General features: G+C 34.6%; 1 long non-coding RNA gene across 1 annotated transcript; it reads right to left on the reverse strand.

Moving 5' to 3' along the window:
* Positions 1-7,282: 7,282 nt before the first annotated feature.
* Positions 7,283-19,114, reverse strand: LOC141594421 (uncharacterized). The gene is made up of 3 exons (XR_012522188.1): positions 18,899-19,114; positions 18,302-18,817; positions 7,283-9,555 (listed from the first exon to the last, which is right to left on the reverse strand). It is a non-coding gene; the product is annotated as an uncharacterized LOC141594421 (long non-coding RNA).
* Between the last annotated feature and the right edge of the window lie 3,656 nt (positions 19,115-22,770).

Genomic DNA, 22,770 nt, shown 5'->3' on the forward strand with positions numbered 1-22,770 from the left:
TCATAAGACGTAATAACGTAACATTGATGCTTGCATAATGAGTCTTTCTGTCTAATTGGGCAGCGTGAAAGGACTTCAATATAATGAGAATTTGCATTTACATTAGGCAGCTTTTGCAGTAATTAGTCTTAGACCATTAGGAATTAGATGTATTATACTCATCTACATATTTAGACTAACATTGCATTATATGTACATAGTAATTATAGCATCAGATTGTTATTATGTATAATCCAGACATCGAGTCACCTAATGTTATTATGACTAATCCATCCATACAACATAACTAGCTCTACGTCCATAATTATCGCATTCTCTGTTTGCATTTATGGTACAAATTTTCGATTCCTCTTTGTTTATTTTCTTCTTTCACAAAAAATGAGTTTCCTTTTTCTAAAAGATAAAGGTTTAATTTTAACTATTAATTTTATTTTATATTTTAAGAAAATAAAAACTCACTTTCTTTGACTAAAAAAAAATCATTTGTGATCCATCATAGAAATCCATGTGTCATTTTCTAAATCCAGTCTTTCCATTAATTTCATTACAACTCTCTCAGATTTCTATTTTTGAAGTCGTCAATCAGTCTAAAAATGAAAAAAATTAAGAGTAAGAACAAACATGTCAATAAACAAAAAAACAATCACTCTTACACTCTTATAATCACATAACTTTGTTGTTGACATTACCAGAAAAAAAAAAAAAAAAGATTAGTCTACATCAGTCTAATTAAAATAGGACCATCCTAGTCAAGGGCGGATCTTCCCTATGCTGGGCCTGGGCCCGACCCACCCTGACTTTAAAAGTAGCCCAAGTTGCTAAAATTCGAAGTTAATGTTAGTTCTTTGCTTCGGGCCGTTAAAATCGCAAATAATCAAGTATAATAATAAGTACAGAGTATTGTGCGCCTATTTTAATGTCATGGCCCACAACATTGTTAACTTCTTTGTTTATTGGCCTTATTTTCCATACGGGTTCTTTGGGTACTGAATTAATTTGTTCACTCATTATTAGTCATTTTTTCCTCGGTTCGTTTAATCTATTTTTTTTCTTTCCTATATTTCAATACTCATGATTATTTGATCCGTCTTAAAATTTGCAAAACATGAGTATATTATTGTCAACACTTCAGATTTTTATATTGTCTATTTCATTCAGTTACCTACCTTTTATTTCACTTTAAAATGATTATAAAAACAGTAAACAAATCGACTCAAGTTACGTTTTATAAGTTCTATGTTTATGAAACTAAATTTGAACTATCTATCAAGCTAATAGTTTTTTTTTTTTAAAAAAAAAAAAGAACTTCGCAAATTACCTTATTTCTAAAGTTATACTTCCTCCGTTCCAATGAGTTGTATTCGTTTGCTATTTGGATACTATTCATAAGTGAGGAGAATTTTCATTATAACTTCTAATATATAACATAAAAGATATTCACGTGAGATCTTTTTTAAATCGTCTTATCAAGTACATTATTAATATCAATATTTTATAATTTTAAGTAATGTGTAGCTAAAGATATGAGCAAAACAAAACGTGCATTGATGTACGTGTATAAAGCAAACGTATACAACTAATTGGAACAGATGAAGTAGAAGTTAATTCTATCATATTATTTATTTTCTTAGACCCTTTTCACTAATATCTTTTCCTTCTCTTTTCTATAAATATAATTTTGGACAAACGTATAAAAGTGAAATGGGGTGAGCGAATATTTAGTAGTCACAAGATAAGATTTTGATTTTCTAAAAAGGCTTTGTAGGTTTTTCATAATTGAACTTGCCCACCTTGAAAAAAATTTCAAGATCCGCCACTGATCCTAGTCCTTTTTTAGTTGAATAAATAAATACGAGCACATGTCATTTTTATTAGTCACTTGTTCTACTTTTTACTCTTAAGTAGTAGAATAGACTTGAAATACTTTAGGACGTATCTCTTTAGTGTAGATCAATCGACCTCTTAGAGTCAGCCTGAACAAGGGCGTGCATTTGACCACCTTTTCCATCTCCTGTGGTGTGATAATTCCTTGATCACCGTGTCTCTAGCTAGGTGACCAATAGGTTTGGAGTCTCAATCTTTTTACCTGATTCGTCAAATTTCCATATTTCCATATGACTACCAAATGAGCACAACTCTCTATCTACCAAATTTGTTATTTCTCATATTTCAAATAACTACCAGATGAGCACAAACTCATATGATCGACCATTTTAGCAAATATTATCATTCACTCCCATTGGTGTTAGAAAACTAGCTCGAACATATTCAAACCAGATTCTCAGTACACCCGTGTCCAAACATATCAAATAAGACACGGGAGCGCGCACTCTGCGCTGTTTTATAAGTGACCACTAGTCCTTTAAAATGAACTAAAGATGTGAGTCCAACTATCAATACAAGCTCAAAAATACTCACATCGAAGACTCTCATAAGTCAACAAAATTTCCAGTCAAAGTTGCAATTAACTCAAATGACAGAAGTGTCAGAATTTCATAAGGAAAAAAAAAATCCAGCCAAAGTTGCAATTGAATCCATTGTCAAAAGTCCCAAAAAGTGAAAGACAAAAAATATGATCTCTGATCCGAATCCAGTATCAAAAGTCTCAAAAACGTCAAAGACAAAAAATATGATCTCAAATAGATATAAATCCAGTCTCAAAAATTCAGAACACAAAACTTTCTAGTCCAAGTTGCAATTAAAATTGCAAAGTAGTCATTTTTCATTTCTCAGAAATTTACAATTCAAATTCCAGAGTAGTGATTTCTCCTTTCTCAGACGAGTTAATCCACACTTACATTGTCTCCATTTCTCTTGGGACGATCCTTTCAATCATTTAGGTGAGTGACAGAGGCACACAGATTTCTAGTGTCTTCTAACGCCATAGAACCTTCTACTCCACTCCATTTATCACCCTCAATTAACATCTAATAATTCGGGGGATGTACACTAAATTTATACGTTCACAAAAGTATTTTGTTTCTACGGTATTAGTTTTGCGTAATTAGCAGATCTTGTTGCTATAAAGATGGCAAAACTCATCAAAATATAACTCAAACTCATATGTCAAATAAAAATGATACAATCATTCTCCACACCGCCAGAGAAATTGTTAGAAGTTACTTCTAAAGTAACATTGTCAAGTCCTTCTACTTGGATCATATTTGAGTCAGGCCCCATCTTTTTCAACATATTTTCAAAAAATAAAAAAGAAAAAGAATTTCTTTCGATACTCATGTTTTCGAAACCAACATTTGTATTCATCACATGCATTATATCTAGGACATACATTTGCATCTTAGATGTCACATTATTCTTAGTTGACTACTTTGGCCATCGTCTTACTTAGACTCGGTCAAAGTGGGGGCTTCTCATAGTTAAGTCCCGCTCACCTAAAGAATGAATCTTTCTAATTTGCTCACCCGCAAAATTTAGTCCGATCCGCTCACCTGCGGAATCATAAAAAAAATCCAGTCTCGTTCACCTGCGAGACTAAGCAATCTAGTTCCGTTCACCTGCAGAATAGTTTAAAAAATCCAGCTTTGTTCACCTGCAAAGCTAAGCAATCCAGTCTCGTTCACCTGCGAGACTAAGCAATCTAGTTCCGTTCACCCGCGGAATTAATCATAATCCAGTTTCGTTCACCTGCGAAACTAAGCATTTAGGTTCCGTTCACCCGTGGAATCATTTTAAAAATCCAGCTTTGTTTACCTGCAAAGCTAAGCAAAATCCAGCTTTGTTCACCTGCAAAACTAAGAAGAATCCTTTGGTCGGCGGGCCCTGACACGTATCTGAGTTTGTGAATTCAGATTTTGCAAGTTGACGCTTAAGCGAAACAAAGTTTTGCTTTACCAGATTCCAGAACAGCTAAGCGAAGCTTGGTTGTACCAGATTCCAAACCAGCGAAACAAAGTTTCCAGATTGGTGAAACAAAGTTTTACCAACTTTAATCCAGACTAGTAAAACAAAGTTTTGCTAAGCCAGTATCCCCAGATTCCAGCACAGCTCCAGTTTCCAGACAGCTATTCCAGACAGGTAAAATAAGAGGTCCAGGTACGTTTCTTAACCATTATCTGTCCCGACCGGACTACTTTGACCTTCGTCTTACTCAGACTCGGTTAAAGTGGGGGCTTCTGTAGACACCTCAAAGTTGTCTACTATCCTTAAGGGTACACAATAATGAAGCTAAAATTTAATGACTAAATGAAAATTGACAATGTTATAATTAACACCTCAAAATTGAAAATTTAATGACTAAATGAAAATTTTCTATGTCCATTTCAGTCCATTTTAGCATGTTACGGCATAAAACCGTTTAATAATAAATGGGAAATCACTTATAGACTTATTCCTCACCTGGTCCATTTCATTACCATATTTCATACCATTTTAATATAGTCCATATTAGGACTTATGACAATTTAAAGTCAACCCAATTAATAGTACTAGGCCACTAGCCCAATACTCGTGTGATATACCAACAAATAAGTAAGTCCACTATTCTGAGGCAGAATCCAAGACATAAATTTTGGTCTTCGAAACGGACGTAATCACATTGCGTCTTGATGAGTGCTTAAGAAAATCATTTGTTTAATTATCTTGGCAAAGGAAAAATTACAATTTACCACCTATTATGTTTCTTTTTTTACAATTTACCACCTATTATGTTCTACTTTACAAATAACCACCTAACTTTCAACAAATTCCACACCATTCTTATCTATTTTACATTTTTGTGACGGTTTTGTATAATTATCGACTCGACCTCATTTTATCGTCTTAAGTAAATTTGGAATGACTAATATACCCTTGTTAATTACATACCGTTCCTATTTATTTCACACTCATTCAATCCCATTCATCCAATCGAAATAAATAGGGATCACACCCTTGTAAACAATCCCAGCCCCTAGTCTCATTGCAGCAACCTCTTAATGACCCACACTATCACCATTAGGCATCAGAGTGCATCACACAGTAAAGTCCAAACGCTCGCCTTCTTTAAAGAACTCGCCTTGATAATAGCCACCACTGCAAACACGATAGAACAGACCAAAAGCCCAATAACCAAGAGCAGCTTCAATGAAGCAGACAACCTTTCACATGAGCAGGGTGATGACTATCCAACAATCCGTTTTTACACGGTCCTAAATACGGTCCCCATAAATCAGGATTACCGACGAAGGATGTATTATTAAAGTAGCTTAACTGCCCAGTTCTGGGGACTAATCTCTTGAAATTATTATACGAAAAATCGACAGAAGTTATACTTTGCATGCTAGAAATTGATGCAGAAATATTACCACTTCAATGATTCCGCGAAATATTCAAGTAATTCAATAATATCCGTATCAGTAATCTCCTTAGGTGGGTGTGAAATAAATAGGTAGGCTATGTAATTAACAAGGGTATATTGGTCATTTTAAATTTATTTTAGACGATAAAATGAGGTCGAGTCGATAATTACACAAAACCGTCACAAAAATGTAAAATAAGTGAGAATGGTGTGGAATTTGTTGAAAGTTAGGTGGTTATTTGTAAAGTAGAACATAATAGGTGGTAAATTGTAAAAAAAGAAACATAATAGGTGGTAAGTTGTAATTTTTCCCTTGGCAAAATAGGAATGTATAACTTGTAAAAAATCCAGATATAGGACGTAAGAAGCCAAGGCTTTTCCAAACTCATCAAGTACCTTGTTGATAATCAAAGACAGACTTATCCTATCACATTAGCTGGTACTAACCCGTACTATTTGATGAACAAGGATATATTCCGTATTAGGAAATATAGTTGCTATCAAACTCTATCTTCTTGGTTTCCTAATTAAACCAAACTAATGCACAAAAAAACTATAAATAGACACCATATGCTACTTCTACAAAGGGGGGACAAGACACGGACAAGCAGACGAGATACACGAAATATTAGACCATAAACATAAATTCTCTACTCTCATACTCCATCTCAAATATACAATCCCAATTTCCATTAAAATTAAACCATTCACATAAATTATCCCAGTTTTCATATAAGCACATAAGAGTCAAAAATCAACGACAAAGTCAAAATTCATTCATAGTCAAACATTCAAATAGGTCTGAGAGTACCGACATCAAATAAGTTTTCTTTTCTCTTCGTTTTATTTACTTTTATCTTTTATTTATTTTCTTTATTTATCGTTGCACATCTCTAATAAAAGCGCATCACAACGCTCTTAGTCCATGACTTCAGGCGCCTCAAAAACAGGAGGAGCAACAAAATTAACCGGTAAAGCCGGCTTAGGGACAGAGGGTATAGGTGTAGGGGTAGGGATAGGCGTGGGCGTAGACGTGGACATGGGCGTGGACATCTGCCTAGCCTGTGTCTATGTGGACCCCTGACCGGCCTCCCTAACAGCAGTGGGAGGCCTCTTTCGCTTCTTAGAAGCGGAATGAGTAATGGCAAGGAGATAAGAAGATGGACGTGGTGGTAACCCACCCGACACAGTAGTCAAGGGTGAAAGACGGGGTAGGTTAGGTGAATGTAAAGTCACGGATGTGGAACTGCCAATCTTCCACGTGCGTTGGTCTTTTGCTAACCAATGCATAGCAATGATAGTAGGAATATCAATGACATTATCCCAATCTAAAAATTTAAGGCTACGGGAAAAGTTGGGAAAAAGGTTGTGGGCGATGCGAGTCACCAACCCACCACAAGCAATCATGCCCGTCGCCTTCTGCCCGACAATGTTAAAATGTTGAGCAGTCAACACTAGTAGAAAAAACCCCTACGGTGGCGGTCGAAAATGACCTTTTATGGCGGTTTTTAAAGGTTTTGGGTGCGTCGTTTATCACGGGGTCGTATATACTTTTGCGACGGTTGTACAACCGCCACTATAGCTTGCCTTCAGTGTCGGTTTTCTAAACAAAACCGCCATTATAACCTTATATAAAACGACGGTTTTTAGACAAAAACCGCCGCTGTAACTCATCTATAGTGGCGGTTATTGTTTGAAAACAGCCACATTAGATCATCTATAGTGTGGCGGGTATTCTCGAAAACCGCCACCATAGGTATTTCAATAGTATCATTGCACCACTACATGTTCTCTATTACGACGGTTGTTGTTACCGAACCGCCACTAAAGGTAATTATAACGTCGGTTGTTGGTACAGAACCGCCACTAAAGGTAATTATAACGTTGGTGGTTGGTACAGAACTGCTACCATAGGTAGTTATTTGAAAAAAAAAATATTTGCTACCAAAATTTTGGTAGCAATATCTAAAGATTTGACAATCCAAATAGCAAAATGAACAAACAATACATACAAGAGAATGTCAACCAACAAACTTGTGTATCATCCGACCCAACAAATTAGTATTGCTTATGTTAAAAATAAATATACTTACAAGTTTACAAATAATGACATACACTTCTTAGTTAATAAACTAATTACATTACATGTTCTCTAAATATTTGATAGCCCACACCTCTACATTAGCTGTAGTTTTAGGAAGTTTAAAGCGTCTTCAAGACCATTAATCTCCAAGCACTGACTCTGATTAAGATAATAGTACTCATTGGCCATTCTTATGTTCAATTTACCTGCAATGAAAATGACATTCAAATTATCCGACATTCAAATTATGTTGATAACTACCAAGATCTTTTAGAGACATAAATGTCAGGCTGGAATATGGAACCAATTGCTACGATTAAGGGGAACAAACAATATCCCACGACATTGTTATCACCACATATTTGACAAAAAAAGATACCTCTTACATCGGATTGAGTGCCAGCGCAAAGTTGGTAAAAGACATGATATGAGCGTTCCCTAGGCGCCAACTGAACCACTCTTGAGTGCAAGTTAAACAATATTTGATAAAAAAGGAATAGAAAGTAGCAAAGTCCCAATTCAAAAACTACAGCAAATCTCAGCTTTTCAAGCTTTTCAAGCAGTACTGGTCATAGGTTTAAGTTTAGCAGAAAGTAAGGGCAACAAGAAGTAGTCAGTCAATGATAAAGCAAAAGGGGTGAATTTTTAAGAAAAGGAAAAAAAAATACATATACACCTAAACAGGTCTAGCTTACATGTTTGCATAACAGCGCCACACATCTTTCCAGTTGCACTAAAATTAATTTCGATCAATTTTCCCTGAAAACATGAGAAACTCAGTGTAACATCATTTATATTACCTTGTGAACTGAGCTGCAGAAGATGAAGTATGTACAGAAGAGTGCTATCTAAATCATACACAAATAAATTAACGACAGAAGAAAATATTAGAATAGTGGCAGGAAGCCAAAAGGCGGTAGAAGAACCTTACAGATCGACTAGAGTTATTATTCCTCAATATCTTGTCGTTTCCAAATTATTCCAGTATACAATTTGTTTGAAAAACTTTATGTTCCATTCCATCTCCTTCGCCACCAACAATAGCCAAATACTTGACAACAACGGAATCAAGTTCATAAATGGCAATACCTGCAAATTCCAAAAATTAATAAAATACTAAAAAAGGCAAATGTTACATAAATTACAAAGCAAGCGTAGAAACAATCACTCCTATGGAAATAACCGAGCAAATCCCCTCATTGTTCAACTAGTAAGCAATATGATCAAAAGAGTTTTATATTGGAGTTTCTCAACTTGGTATCCACAAGCTACTGGCTAATTGGAGTTTTCACGAGTGACCAAAATACGTCGAGAATTTTGTATATTTGGCAAGCTACTGGCTTGACTTTCGTTTCTTAATCTCTCCCCTAGATGCAACATTATGTTCACTGTGTATTTACACAAGTACTCACAAAATAGATCAATCCTAGTGACATAAACAAAGAATAGCACTAAACATCATTATTGCCAACAATTGCAAAGTGTAATGAGTACACTACACATGCAAAAGTAATAAGTTCCGGAATCTTAAAATAAGCACAATGTTGTGACCTATTTAAAAAGCTATAATAAGGAGTAATATTGTGTCAAGTTTGTGCATCATCTAAATGAAAGAACCACTAATGCTTCATCTAAATAAAAGCAAGTTGTTCATTAATCAACAAGAGACATGTCGAGCCTGCACAAATGAGTTTTCTGCAAACTTAAGAAAACAAAAAAATATGAAACGTTACAAACAAAACACATAGCGACATAAATGAATTTACTGCAAACAATTCATTTAGATAAATCCTACACAAAACCCATGTCTGCACAAATAAGTTTTCTGCAAACACACACATAATGACACAAACTCAAACCATTCTTGGTATCTGCATTGTTCCTTTTCTTTAGAAAAATTCAAAAAAAACAATTTTTTGTTGCTTCCCTTGTTTTCTGCAAAACCATCAAAAAACGCGAACCACTTTGTTAAAAGAAAATCATTGGTTTAACGATGAAATACTAGATTATGCAGGCGACATATTACATTAAAAAAATCAGCTCTCCTGTGCATACCTACATCCGACTTAATTTTAACGAACCTATGAAAAGGGGTCAACAAATTACTACACAACTTGGCTCTCCTGTGTTTCTCACATACACCCATTTCGCGTTTTCTTGTTAATTAGCTACAAGTCTGGTATGTTAGGTTCATATACCTATTATTAGACTCCTCTAATAGTGAACAAATTAACTTGTTAATTATATGTTCTTTAGATCTAGTGCATGCATAACAAAGTGAAAGATTTATAAGAAAACAATGTCCCTTACATTGTTGATTTCGGTATTATGGGCACAAGTAAGGTCTCCTACCTTCACTTGTTCTTGAGCTATGATGAGTATTAGGATGATCCTCCAAAGACCTCAAGTATAGAAGTCACTCCTCTTGATTGCACCCAAGATTATCCCTTATCTCTACTAAATAATATGTGCTAGATATTTGTTTAGTAGTTTACCTTAAAATTGATTACTAATACTCATATATTACACTAATAATATTAGTAATCTTTATGAACAAATTGAATCAAACTTCTCAAGTTTTTGGAGGAAAAACTATGAACAAGAGAGAGGTTTTGTTGCATGTTGCCTAAGCATCTTTTTAAGAGAATTTTGAGAGAGAAAATCATAACAACAAAAGTGTTGTTGTATAGTTAAGTGGACCGGCCACTTTGCTCTTAATAAGAGCAATTTGTCTTCTCAAAACTCTTTTTCAAATGCTTTATTGGTAGAGTGATTTTTGGTAGGTGCAACATTACAAGTGTTGCTTGTGTCATAAACTTTTATGACAAAATAGAAGACTTAGGACAAGTGTCCTATGACCTCCAAAAATCGGTGCATATGGACTAATTATAGTCCATTTTTGTCTTATAATATTTGTCCCACAAATGCTTATAAGTCTTATGTTTAATTATCTTACATAATTAAATATTAATTTGATCATACAACAATTATGACACAAATTAATAAACATGTATTCACTCAACTTATTGAGTAATATTTTATCATTATATCAACATATAATGGGTCCCATAATAGCTAGTTAGTTAAATTCACAACCTCTTGTAAATGTAAATAACTAATTACCTCTACCTCGAAACATTTATATAACCTCAATCATAATTTAGTGAATTAACATATTAATCCACTAAATGTGATCTTATTTAATCACATTAACATAAGATACATATTTCCTCTTATTAAAAATAAATTGTTCATTTTTAAGGAATTAATCAACTTGTATCAACATACAATTAATTAACTTTATAGATAAGGGCATCATCCTTTAGGTGTGACCTTAAGGGATCAACTGACCACCACCGTCCCACGACAGTAACGTCAAACTCTAGCAAGCCAATCGTTACCGATTAATGTTGATCAGTTGACTATATAATTGAATCATCCCTTATGTATTCTTTATATGAGATTTAATAATGATATTTAAATCTTGTGATCGCACTATTGTTGAGGACACATTTCCCAACAATCTCCCACTTGTCCTCGACAAGTGTGCGTCACCATTTCTCTTGTCCTATTACAATCTCCCACTCAATGCAAGGTGTCTTGCAGGTCGTACTTACATTTGATCATATCTTGAGTGGTTTTCTCGATCTGGAGATTAAGCGTCGACCGGAATTATCTATCATAGATGCTTTCCGAGCGTGGCCACGCATTTCCAGTTAACTACTCCTCGAGTGGCCTTGAGATTTCAAACAACCCTGACAAGGGGTGGACAATTCCTATCGCCCTATTCCCTTCGTTCAGCCACAGTCCATCATAACCCAAAATATACCCAGTTTGACCTCATTTACGAAATCGTAGAGTATAAATCAAAGCTAATCAGAAGTTGTGCCAACTTGGGCGAATAGTCTCTAGTCAAAAGAATTGACTCATAAGAATACTATAGTAGCTCTTGCCACGACCAGGCTTTATGAATTACGTAACTCTATAAGCGGTCACCGCCCCGACAGATTGTCCCATACATTCTGTCTATGTGATCGACTAGTCATCCCATATGACTCTATGGCACTTGAACTTGCCATCAATCGCATCACACTCTAGTCACTTCGAGACGTCACCTCATATAAGTAACTAGGGGCGAATACCATGTCAATCCAGTTCACTTTAATGGGGTTCAATTTGTCTCTACAACCCATTCGGATACGATAAGGTAGCGGGTGAGTTTAATAAAACTCAAACGATAAAGGTGATTATCACATATGAATAGTCAATACACTATTACTACTTCATATTCTATAATCTCTAGTGTTATAAAAACACTAGTTAAAATGCAATACAAGCTTGGCAAGTGGATATACCCGATATCCATATATTCCAATTTAATTAATTGCTATTTCCTTCCATTCAATGTCATCTCTTAATGACATGAATTTCTCCAAGTATATGTCTAGACTTCATACTAGACTTGGGCTCTTTAACTTGAAAGACGCTCCCACTGTTATCGCATAACATGTGATAAAGTCACTTGTAGAGGGATTCACCCTTAATCCCTACGTTGACTATTTTATCACAACTTGGATTCCTTTTGTAGATTTTTGCAATGCGCGAAACTAAAACTCCTTTCTTAGTCTCTTACTCCTTTGTCAACAATTCATCCTAGGATTTCAACAAATCCGTTTTGGTTTGGAAACTAAAGTTTGTGTATCCCATCAACACCTAACTTAGTTTATCATCCAAACATGTGAACGACTCCTTCCCTAATTCTTCTCAAGAATCTCAAGGATGTTCTATAAGGCTCTCACAAACCATATCATGGGAATTATCTTGTTATTGACTTATTATGCCCTAGGCATATTTTTCATCACAAAGACATGCGTCTGTTGGCATACATAATCGTTCTAATGGCGGAAACATTAGCAATCGATTTCATGTAATCAACAACTTAATGGGTTCAATGAACGACTATGATTCCATCATAGTAATTCCACTTTCATCATCATGAATAAGCCATTCAACCTTGTTGATGTTACAACAGATACGAAAGATCTTATCCTCATAAGACTCTCAACTCTATGCCAATATACTCTCACATAGATTCGGTAATCTAACGTATATTGCACCCTTTTCTAGTCTCCCAATCACTCTTGCCAGAAGAGAGCATTGGTACATTATTCTCAATAATTAATATGTCATCAACATATAAGACATGGAAAAACAATTCTAGCTCCCACTTAACTTCATGTATATCATGATTCTTCAATCATGTGAATGAAACAATTCACTATAATCACATGAATGAAAAGTATAATCCTTTAATGCTAGCTTAAAACCAACTTGTGATCACTTAAGATAGCTACGCATAATATGTTAGGATTCTTAGATCTTAATCTAAGGTTTTGTGTTTGAAACACTTCCTTCTCTAAATTCCCATTTTAGAAAAGCGAATTTTATTTGCCATTCTTCATTAGAATCGCAATTCCTAACACAATTTAGTTTGATCAACATCTTCATGTAAATCTTATGCATTCGTGTACTCTGGAGTTCTATTTACTTTTGAGGAGACCCGCACCTTAAAGTAAATCTACTCTTGAGTAACAATTTTCGGATTGTAATGCTTCGGCTCGTATGTAACAAGGTCATGATACTATCACTTTCACAAAGTAATATTTTGAACAATAAGACATGTGCGATAAACTCCCACTGAACTATGCTCTCATACTATCTTCATAGATAATAGTTCAATACCAACTCCCACTCTATAATTTAATTACTTTCACAAAGTAACATTTCAACTATAAGAGATGTTTGTGACGATTCAATCTACTCCCACTCTATCTCTCAGAAATATATCAATATTCATGAGAGATAGCTTTGTGAGTCACAAACATCTATATTTAACGGAGTATTAGGAGTTTATCTAGACTATGTATTAGCTTTCAATGGACCATTCTAACATGGCAGCTAGATAATATACGAGTCTTATCCATGTCATCTGTTTAATAGACTCTCTATTCTATGTATCTCATGGTTGACCATCCAATTAGAATTACTTGTCCGTTTTGGATTGCAAATTCCCAAAATTGAGTTCATCAACTCAAACCGACTCATATTAGTTTGATCTTATGGGTAGTGACGCTAGGTCATAATCCATCTTTAATAAATCAAATTTATTACTTAGATCTTTGCCATTACGATTGGGTCGTAATGCTTAGAACTTTATTCAATTGGTTCTCTACGTCATTTAGAAATTTCTCAAATCTCTCAAATGCTTCACCTTTTATTTAATCAAGTAAATATACCCTTATCTACTTGAATCATTGGTAAAAGTGACGAAGTAGTCATAAATTCCCCTTGCGGTGATGCTCATTAGAACACATACATCGGCATGTATTAGTCTCAACAAATCACTTGCTTGTGTCCCTTTACCACTAAAGGAAGTACAAATTATATTGCAAAGGAGACAAGATTCGCATATTCCATAAGATTGAAAATCAAATGGTCTAATAATTCTAGTCGACACTAGCATTTTAATGCGTTTCTCATTTACGTAACCTAATTGAAAAATCAAATGTACAAATCATTTGGATAACTTGTTATGAGTCTTTTGGTGCGTATTATGTAGATATCTTTACATGAGTTGGAACTTGTCTAAAACTTATGTATCATAGAGATAAGTGACATGGCTCACATCCATGTCTATTTTCAACAAAAATACTACAATTGTCTTTGAAGACAAAATATAAATCCTTTTATGTCTCACATAGAAATGGAAATAATGTTTTAGACTAAGTGGATACATAATAACAATTATGTAAATCATAACTCAAAGCTATTAGCAAAAACAAGTATATAAATTTCTCTTGAAGTGGCGGCTACCCGAGCTCCATTTCATTGTCGGAGATTCATATCACTCTTGTTTAGCTTTTCCTCATTTCCAAGTCCCACTTGGAGTGATAAGTCCAACTTGATATCTTCCAAATACTTGGGGCAATTTCGCCTCCAATGGCCCATGACATTAAAATAATGATATTCATGGTAGGATTGGATACCCATCTTGGTTTTGTGGTAGTCTCACTATCAACTTCCAATTCACAATCGGATTTGGGTTTCTCACATATCTTTGCTCTTCCTTTACTAACACCAATACTACTTTCATTTGCAAGGACACTCTTGCTAGAACTCCCACTTAATTTGATATTACTTCTTGATTCATCAAACAAGGATATCTTGCAATCTATGAGATTCCCCTCATATGAACCTCTTACCTGAGAGGTAGGCATGAGTATGAGGTGTAGAAGTAGTAAAAAGACAAAGATTCCCATCTTCACCAATGCTAAAGCGTAGTACTCTAATCGGGTCGTTGATATACAAGAAGCATTTTTCATAGAATGATTGGAGCCAAGAATTAATGGTGATCAGTGTATGATTATTAGATGATATTGGAGTTGTCATTGCAATTGATAAAACAAATTTGACTATAAAATAGGAAATGAAGGAATTTAATTATCATCTATCGTTTTAATAATACTCGTAAATTTAACTACAAGTATTGCATTTATATAGTGACCTCCACCCAACTACATAAATGATTCCGAGATCCAAATTCATATCAACTCGGGCACGGTGAGCCGATTCATCCCTTATTAATATAACTCGGTGGATTAACCTTTTAATCGATTCTACTTTTAGAACTCTCGGTCGATAAAAATTACTCTAATTCTCATCTTTAGCCCGGAACACATGCGACTACGGTCAACAATACTTCCGTTGAGCTCAATCCAAATTTCGATGTAATAACAGTTTACTACCCCACTTCGCCAACGTAACAAGGTTTGTATTACGGTGAAGCCGGATTAACTTCCTTGCGAAATTGGTACTTCATGAGTTTCTACTATTTGGTAAGGCTTTATCTCAATTTTTAATATGTGAGAGGTCTTGTCAATTTATTATCTATCACGTTTTAAGTGAACTAAAGCGGTGAACTATGATAATTATAATTGACACGGTCGATAACTCGATATGATATGCATGTGTTGTTATGGCGATTTGGCTATGCATGCAACATATTAAAAGAAATGCAATGCAATAAATAAAATTCCTAGTATGGCCTTCCTAAAAATAGAAAATCAAATAATCTATTACATATTCGGAAACCAACTCCTTTGGTCCCTTGAATCTTCAAATGGCACGCCTCCCAAGACACCGTCTTTGTCGGATCACCCTTCCGAATGGCACCGTCTTTGAAGATGCTCAAATAATAATAAAAAAACAAAGCTATTCCTATTATACATTTGTAAAATGGAAAAAAAAACTAATAAAAATAAAATAAAAATGATACGAGATCACATTAAATTACAACTGAATCAATATTCCCTTTCATTACGGGTAATATTGATAAAAACTAAGGCCATACTAAGATAAAATTACATAATTCAAAATTATATAAATAAAAGACATTCAACAATTGAAATATGCAGCATTATAATATGTATCTATCATGCCAAATGATGTGCCAAATCGCCCTATTTAACTTATGTCGTACATATAACCCGGTTTCATGGAAATGCGTGATAATAACCTTTTAAAATCACTAATTAACACTTAAATCACATCTAAGCTCAAGTTAATTATCCTAACACATTTTAGGACTCAAAAATCAGTCATCACTAAATTTTTGACAATAATTCAACTTGATTTAATTTTATGCTCATCTTTGACCTTAAAATCATTATTTATATGAAATAAATCCAAATTAAATCATAAAAGTTTCAAAATTTGAATTTTAAATTTTTGAACATTCTGGAATAAATCCATGACACTCATAATGTCAAAAAACATGGTTAAAATTTTCGAATTAATTTTGAGAAAATATAGTTGCATTTTATCGGTTTTATCTCATAAAATACATAAAGTATCCGAAAATTAAACCAATAATTTTTACAACTTTAGATCTGATTAGTGGGATATTAATGCAACTTAAAATAATTTTCTCAAGCCATGAAATACGTTTTAGCTAATTTTTGCTAAAATAGTCACTATTTATGCCATTTTTACTCAAAAATCCATAAATCATGCTAAAGAAGATATTTAAATCTAGAAATTTACATACTCTCTGTAAATCTTGCATATGACATCATATTAAAAGATCATGGCTTAATTCGAAATTTAACTAATTTTAACCATTTTACCTCTTTTAATCCATTTTTATCTCATAAAAATCATAAATCATGCAAAATTAATCAAATTAACTCGTCCTTTTACACACAACTTGTAAAATATGCATGTGAGGTCATATAAATTTTCCAAGGTCAGAAACGAAATTTAACTATTTTTAGCATTTTAATTCCCATTTTAGTCATAAAAATGTAATAAAATGACCAAAAATCCTTAAAATGAGCAATAAATTTCCATGAATCATAAAAATGACCTAAAAACATTTTAGGACCAGAATATATTACATGCATAGTGATTTCGTGGCTTATACTCATAAATCACAAATTTTTAAGTTTTATATGTTAACCTTTTAACTCGGAAAAACAATAACCGATTATGCATGCAACATCCTTATGCTCTGATACCACTTGTTAGGTTCATATACCTATTATTAGACTCCTCTAATAGTGAACAAATTAACTTGTTAATTATATGTTCTTTAGATCTAGTGCATGCATAACAAAGTGAAAGATTTATAAGAAAACAATGTCCCTTACATTGTTGATTTCGGTATTATGGGCACAAGTAAGGTCTCCTACCTTCACTTGTTCTTGAGCTATGATGAGTATTAGGATGATCCTCCAAAGACCTCAAGTATAGAAGTCACTCCTCTTGATTGCACCCAAGATTATCCCTTATCTCTACTAAATAATATGTGCTAGATATTTGTTTAGTAGTTTACCTTAAAATTGATTACTAATACTCATATATTACACTAATAATATTAGTAATCTTTATGAACAAATTGAATCAAACTTCTCAAGTTTTTGGAGGAAAAACTATGAACAAGAGAGAGGTTTTGTTGCATGTTGCCTAAGCATCTTTTTAAGAGAATTTTGAGAGAGAAAATCATAACAACAAAAGTGTTGTTGTATAGTTAAGTGGACCGGCCACTTTGCTCTTAATAAGAGCAATTTGTCTTCTCAAAACTCTTTTTCAAATGCTTTATTGGTAGAGTGATTTTTGGTAGGTGCAACATTACAAGTGTTGCTTGTGTCATAAACTTTTATGACAAAATAGAAGACTTAGGACAAGTGTCCTATGACCTCCAAAAATCGGTGCATATGGACTAATTATAGTCCATTTTTGTCTTATAATATTTGTCCCACAAATGCTTATAAGTCTTATGTTTAATTATCTTACATAATTAAATATTAATTTGATCATACAACAATTATGACACAAATTAATAAACATGTATTCACTCAACTTATTGAGTAATATTTTATCATTATATCAACATATAATGGGTCCCATAATAGCTAGTTAGTTAAATTCACAACCTCTTGTAAATGTAAATAACTAATTACCTCTACCTCGAAACATTTATATAACCTCAATCATAATTTAGTGAATTAACATATTAATCCACTAAATGTGATCTTATTTAATCACATTAACATAAGATACATATTTCCTCTTATTAAAAATAAATTGTTCATTTTTAAGGAATTAATCAACTTGTATCAACATACAATTAATTAACTTTATAGATAAGGGCATCATCCTTTAGGTGTGACCTTAAGGGATCAATCGACCACCACCGTCCCCACTACAAGAAGAACGTCAAACTCTAGCAAGCCAATCGTTACCGATTAATGTTGATCAGTTGACTATATAATTGAATCATCCCTTATGTATTCTTTATATGAGATTTAATAATGATATTTAAATCTTGTGATCGCACTATTGTTGAGGACACATTTCCCAACATGGTAAAGCCTAGAAGTACTTGCAGGGAATTACGGGGGTTCCTCCTCAAAAAGGTGTGAATTACAGATTGTCCACACAGCCCATGCTATTGATACCCATGACGATTGATACCCATAATTTCAGCAGATTAATTCATCATTCATTATAATTTCAGCAGATTGATACCCATAATTTTAACAGATGATTAAATTTGGTAGATTAATTCATCATTCATCCAAAATCAAAAATCTGAACTAACCATAATTGCAAATTAAAATCAATCAAAACGATCAAAATCCAAAAAAAATGGGATAATGAAAGAAGAATTGGGGCGAGTGGGGAGTATATGCACCGAGTAAGGAGATCAATTGGCAATATATACATTAAATTGAGCATATATTCAGGATAACTAATTATATCCAATTGCAAGAGAAATAAGAAAGAATCATACCTAATACTCAAGGAGAACTGACAGGGAGGAGAAGTCGGCGGTGTAGCAGAGGTTCGGCTAGGACCAGTGTCTGGCCATGCGTTGTCTGGGCATACAGTTAACAGAAATAAAATCAATTTTATCCCAATTATTTAGAAAAATTAAAACCCTAGATCAGAAGTTTTACCAAGAGGTGCTGAATCGAGGAAGAGCATTGAGTGCCATGGGAAAACGTTGGTAGTGACGAAGGAGAACGCTAAAGCTATCGAGGGAGTTGAGTGAGCGTTGTGGCTATGAGAGGTGGAGAACGATGGTGAGTGGGGGATGATTCGCGGTGTGGGGGTGAGAATGGTGAAAGTAGAAGACGAGGGTTTAAGTGGCGATAAGAGTAAAAAGACGAGGTAAATTAAATGTAGGTAAATGGCCAGAAACTTAATCAGAAAATTCTAAGGGGGTGTTTGGTTCACGCGTGGGTATGGGTTTGAAATCGGGAATCATACCTGGGTGGTATCGGGTTGGAACTTGATACCTCATACCTTGTGTTTGGTTCAATTTTGGGGGTATGGGGTTAAAAACTAATCAAAGCTAAAAACTCTTCAAAATACAATATTTTTAATAATCTTTTATAAAAAGTAAGGGCCAAGGTCTCCCAGTTGGTAATTCCAGCTGCAGTCCTATCCAGATCAGTTAGCCACTCTCGGGCTCCATTAGTAAGAGAGAAAGGACTTCCTTTATCTTGTCTTGTGTCACTCCCTTAGTAGCGGGAATGGTAGAATAGTAAATAGTAAAGACCTCCATATGCTTCCTCGGGTCCTCACCAGCTACTCCACGATACGGGTTTCTCTCAACCAGATTGATGTAAGATGGCCGAATATCAAAAATATTTCGATCTTCTGTTACAAGGTTAAAACCCTTAGGAATGGAGTCAACTGTAGGCTCGGAATGAATGGCAATATTAGGCATCTTTGCAGATTTGGTTACAGAAATAGAAGTGTCTTCTTCAAAAGACTGGTCTTCTGCAAATGTAAAGTTTTCAAGATCAGGTTCAAAAGTACTCAAGGCTTCCTTCTCAAGATTATTTCTCAACAAGTTCTGTCTACGGCGAAAAGTCCGCTCCAGTTCAGAATCTGCTGGTACTAATTCTGACCTGTTAGACCTGGGTATAAACAAAACTAAGAAAGAAAAATAATAAAAAATGTCTCAAGGAATTATAAATCCCTTGAGACTAAGACAAACCGAAATAAACAAGCAAATAGGCTAATTGCGTCCCCGGCAACGGCGCCAAAATTTGACATGGCTGTCGCAACCCTATCAAAAATAAACCAACCGGCTTTAACTAATGCAGCAGAGGTAAGTCGGGTATCGTACTCCACAGGGAGGCTATTATATCTACTTGTTATTCTAGCCTGTCATGGTAACAGATTGGGGGTGTTTGATTTGTTTTCTAAACTAATAACTGAAATGTAAAGCAAAGAGAGAAAACAATGGAAACCGTAAAAATGAAATAAGATGTGATCAATTAAAGAGAGAAATTCTAGGAAGTCGGTTCACCATGATAATTAGCCAACTATATCATAATGAGATCAGTCGGTCTGATGTGAGAAAGGTAAAGGAAGGGTCCTCTCAGTCCGCTATCTGCCCTAAAATACTATTAACTTAGCTTTCACCCTCATTAGTGTAATCTACTGTTCATAACAGGTCTGTTCATTCCAATCTCTCGATCTTGGTCTGAATTTAACCGGATTAACTAGTTTAGAAGCGTGCACTCAACTAAACGATTACAAATAAATTTCTATTAGTCAATTCTCACAATCAAAACTGACTAAACTAATTACAACATCATTGTTTTACTACCATGGCTCCCCTAATCCTAGCACAAAAGGAATTAGGTATGATACGGTCGTTTCTGTACCAAAAATAAATACCTAAGTACTACTAACAGAAGTTAGCGATAAGTAGGGTCGATCTCCACAGGGAGGCAAGGTATCTATCTGAAGTCCGTCTATCTAAGTCACAATTGGGGGGTTTTGTATTTGATTTTATAAACTACTAAAGGTTTAAGGGTAAGAGAAATAAAGTAGAGCAGTAAAGCGAGAAAATATGATGAAGTTGATCAGATAAGAGAGAGTATGTCAGGATTTCGGTTCACCATGGTAGTCTATCGACTCAGTTGCAAATAGCCTAGACAATTTACTGTGAGAAGGGCATGGGAAAGGTCCTTCCGGTCCGCTATCCACCCTAGAATTCCACTAACTTAACTTCCGTCCTTATTAGGGTAGTCTACTGTTCATAGCAGGTCTGTTTATTCCAATCTTCCGATCTAGGAACAAAGTTAACCAAATTAAAATAATTTAGAAGCATGCATTCAACTAAATTGGTGTTACAGTTATATTGCTATGGGGACATATTCTCACATGTTAATCGTCTAGTCTATTCGCTACATCTTCACAATCCTACCATAGATTCCCTAATCCTGACATAGAAGGAATTAGCTACATATACTACTAAGGGTGTCAACAATAATAATATAGAGTGTACTAATTAAAGACATAATCAAATAACAACAATTATGCATAAACTGATTAGGGTAGAAATAATAAAGAGCGAAAGCAAGAATTAAAGCAAACAAATAATATGATTAAGATTAAGAAAGAAAGGATGATTACAATCAAAAGCAATCCGGCGTAAAGATCAATCCACAAAAGCAAAGAGCAAAGGTATGAGATTAAGCAGTAAAGTATATTAAGAGAAGTATTAAAAGGTAAAAGGAGAAGTGTCCATTAACCTAATTACGACTTCCTTATATAGGGAAGTGAAAATTAACAAAACTAAACCTATCACGGGATAAAAGTCCCGAGTATAATAGCTAAATACTCGATCGAGGACTTTTATATCACTCGATCGAACAAATCCAAGCTAATACCTCTCGATCGAGTACCTAGTACTCGATCAAACACTTATCACAAAGGCACTTTCGATCGAGTAGAAAAAGGAGTCGATCGAACACTATAGTACTCGATCGAGTACTTTCCAGCGCACAATTCCTACTTCGCGCACTGAACTTCAAACGGCTTCCATTTCTTCATTCCTTGGGCAAACATGGCGTTTCCGGTGGCTTTGGAAAGATAAGAGGACATGATTTCATATCCAATTTGAATCACCTGAAAATCTGTTGTAGAACTCGAGATATGACTCTTCAAATTAGGCACTAGTAATTTGAAGTTCTTACTTTGCTCGGCTAGCTATCTTACTTCTTTGCGCATCATAATTAGTAGTTTCCAAGCTCCGACTCAACTCATCTCCTAAATGCATGCATAGGGACATGTTTTAGGCTTGATTATGCTCCTTTCCGGTTCATACCTGTAAATAATACAAGAGAAACCAAAGTAGACAATTCGGGGGACATTTGTAGCTAAACACTACACAAAATGCATAGAAATGCGTGCAAATGAAGTATGAAATACCTATATAAAATGCACGCATCAAATCTCCCCAAACAAAACCTTTGCTTTTCCCCAAGCAAATTAAATGCAAACTAATGGAACGAAAATGAAAACTCAGAGCTAGCTATAACTTGTCTACTTGAACCAATTTAATGCAACAGAAATCAACAGTTACAACTACAACGGTCAACACGCAAATGAGTTATAAGATGTCCATAGATAAAGCTGACCTATCGACCTTGCAAGACCAACAAAATCGGACTCTCACGTGATCACTCTTCTCTCATGAAGCAAAGGGTGAATTATATATGTATAAGAGAGAAAGAGAAACAGTCACTCACCTAAAATGCGACCTACATAACATGCATGCAACAAAAATGATAGACGATTCAAGTACTACGCATACACTCCAACCAACAATGTGCGTCACAGCCGAGGGCTTACAAATTGGGAAAGTGAGGCTACAGGTGAGAAAAGGCAAAACAGATTATGGAAATGTGTGGACGCGGGCCCACGGGGGCGCTTGGGAACAAGCGTTTGCATTTGTGGAGTCGCCACCAATTTATTGTGGAAAACTGGAAACCGTTCGAATACTTTGCGCTTTGTCAAGACACAA

The sequence above is a fragment of the Silene latifolia genome, chromosome 8 (genome assembly GCF_048544455.1).
Source record: "Silene latifolia isolate original U9 population chromosome 8, ASM4854445v1, whole genome shotgun sequence".
Taxonomy (NCBI): domain Eukaryota; kingdom Viridiplantae; phylum Streptophyta; class Magnoliopsida; order Caryophyllales; family Caryophyllaceae; genus Silene; species Silene latifolia.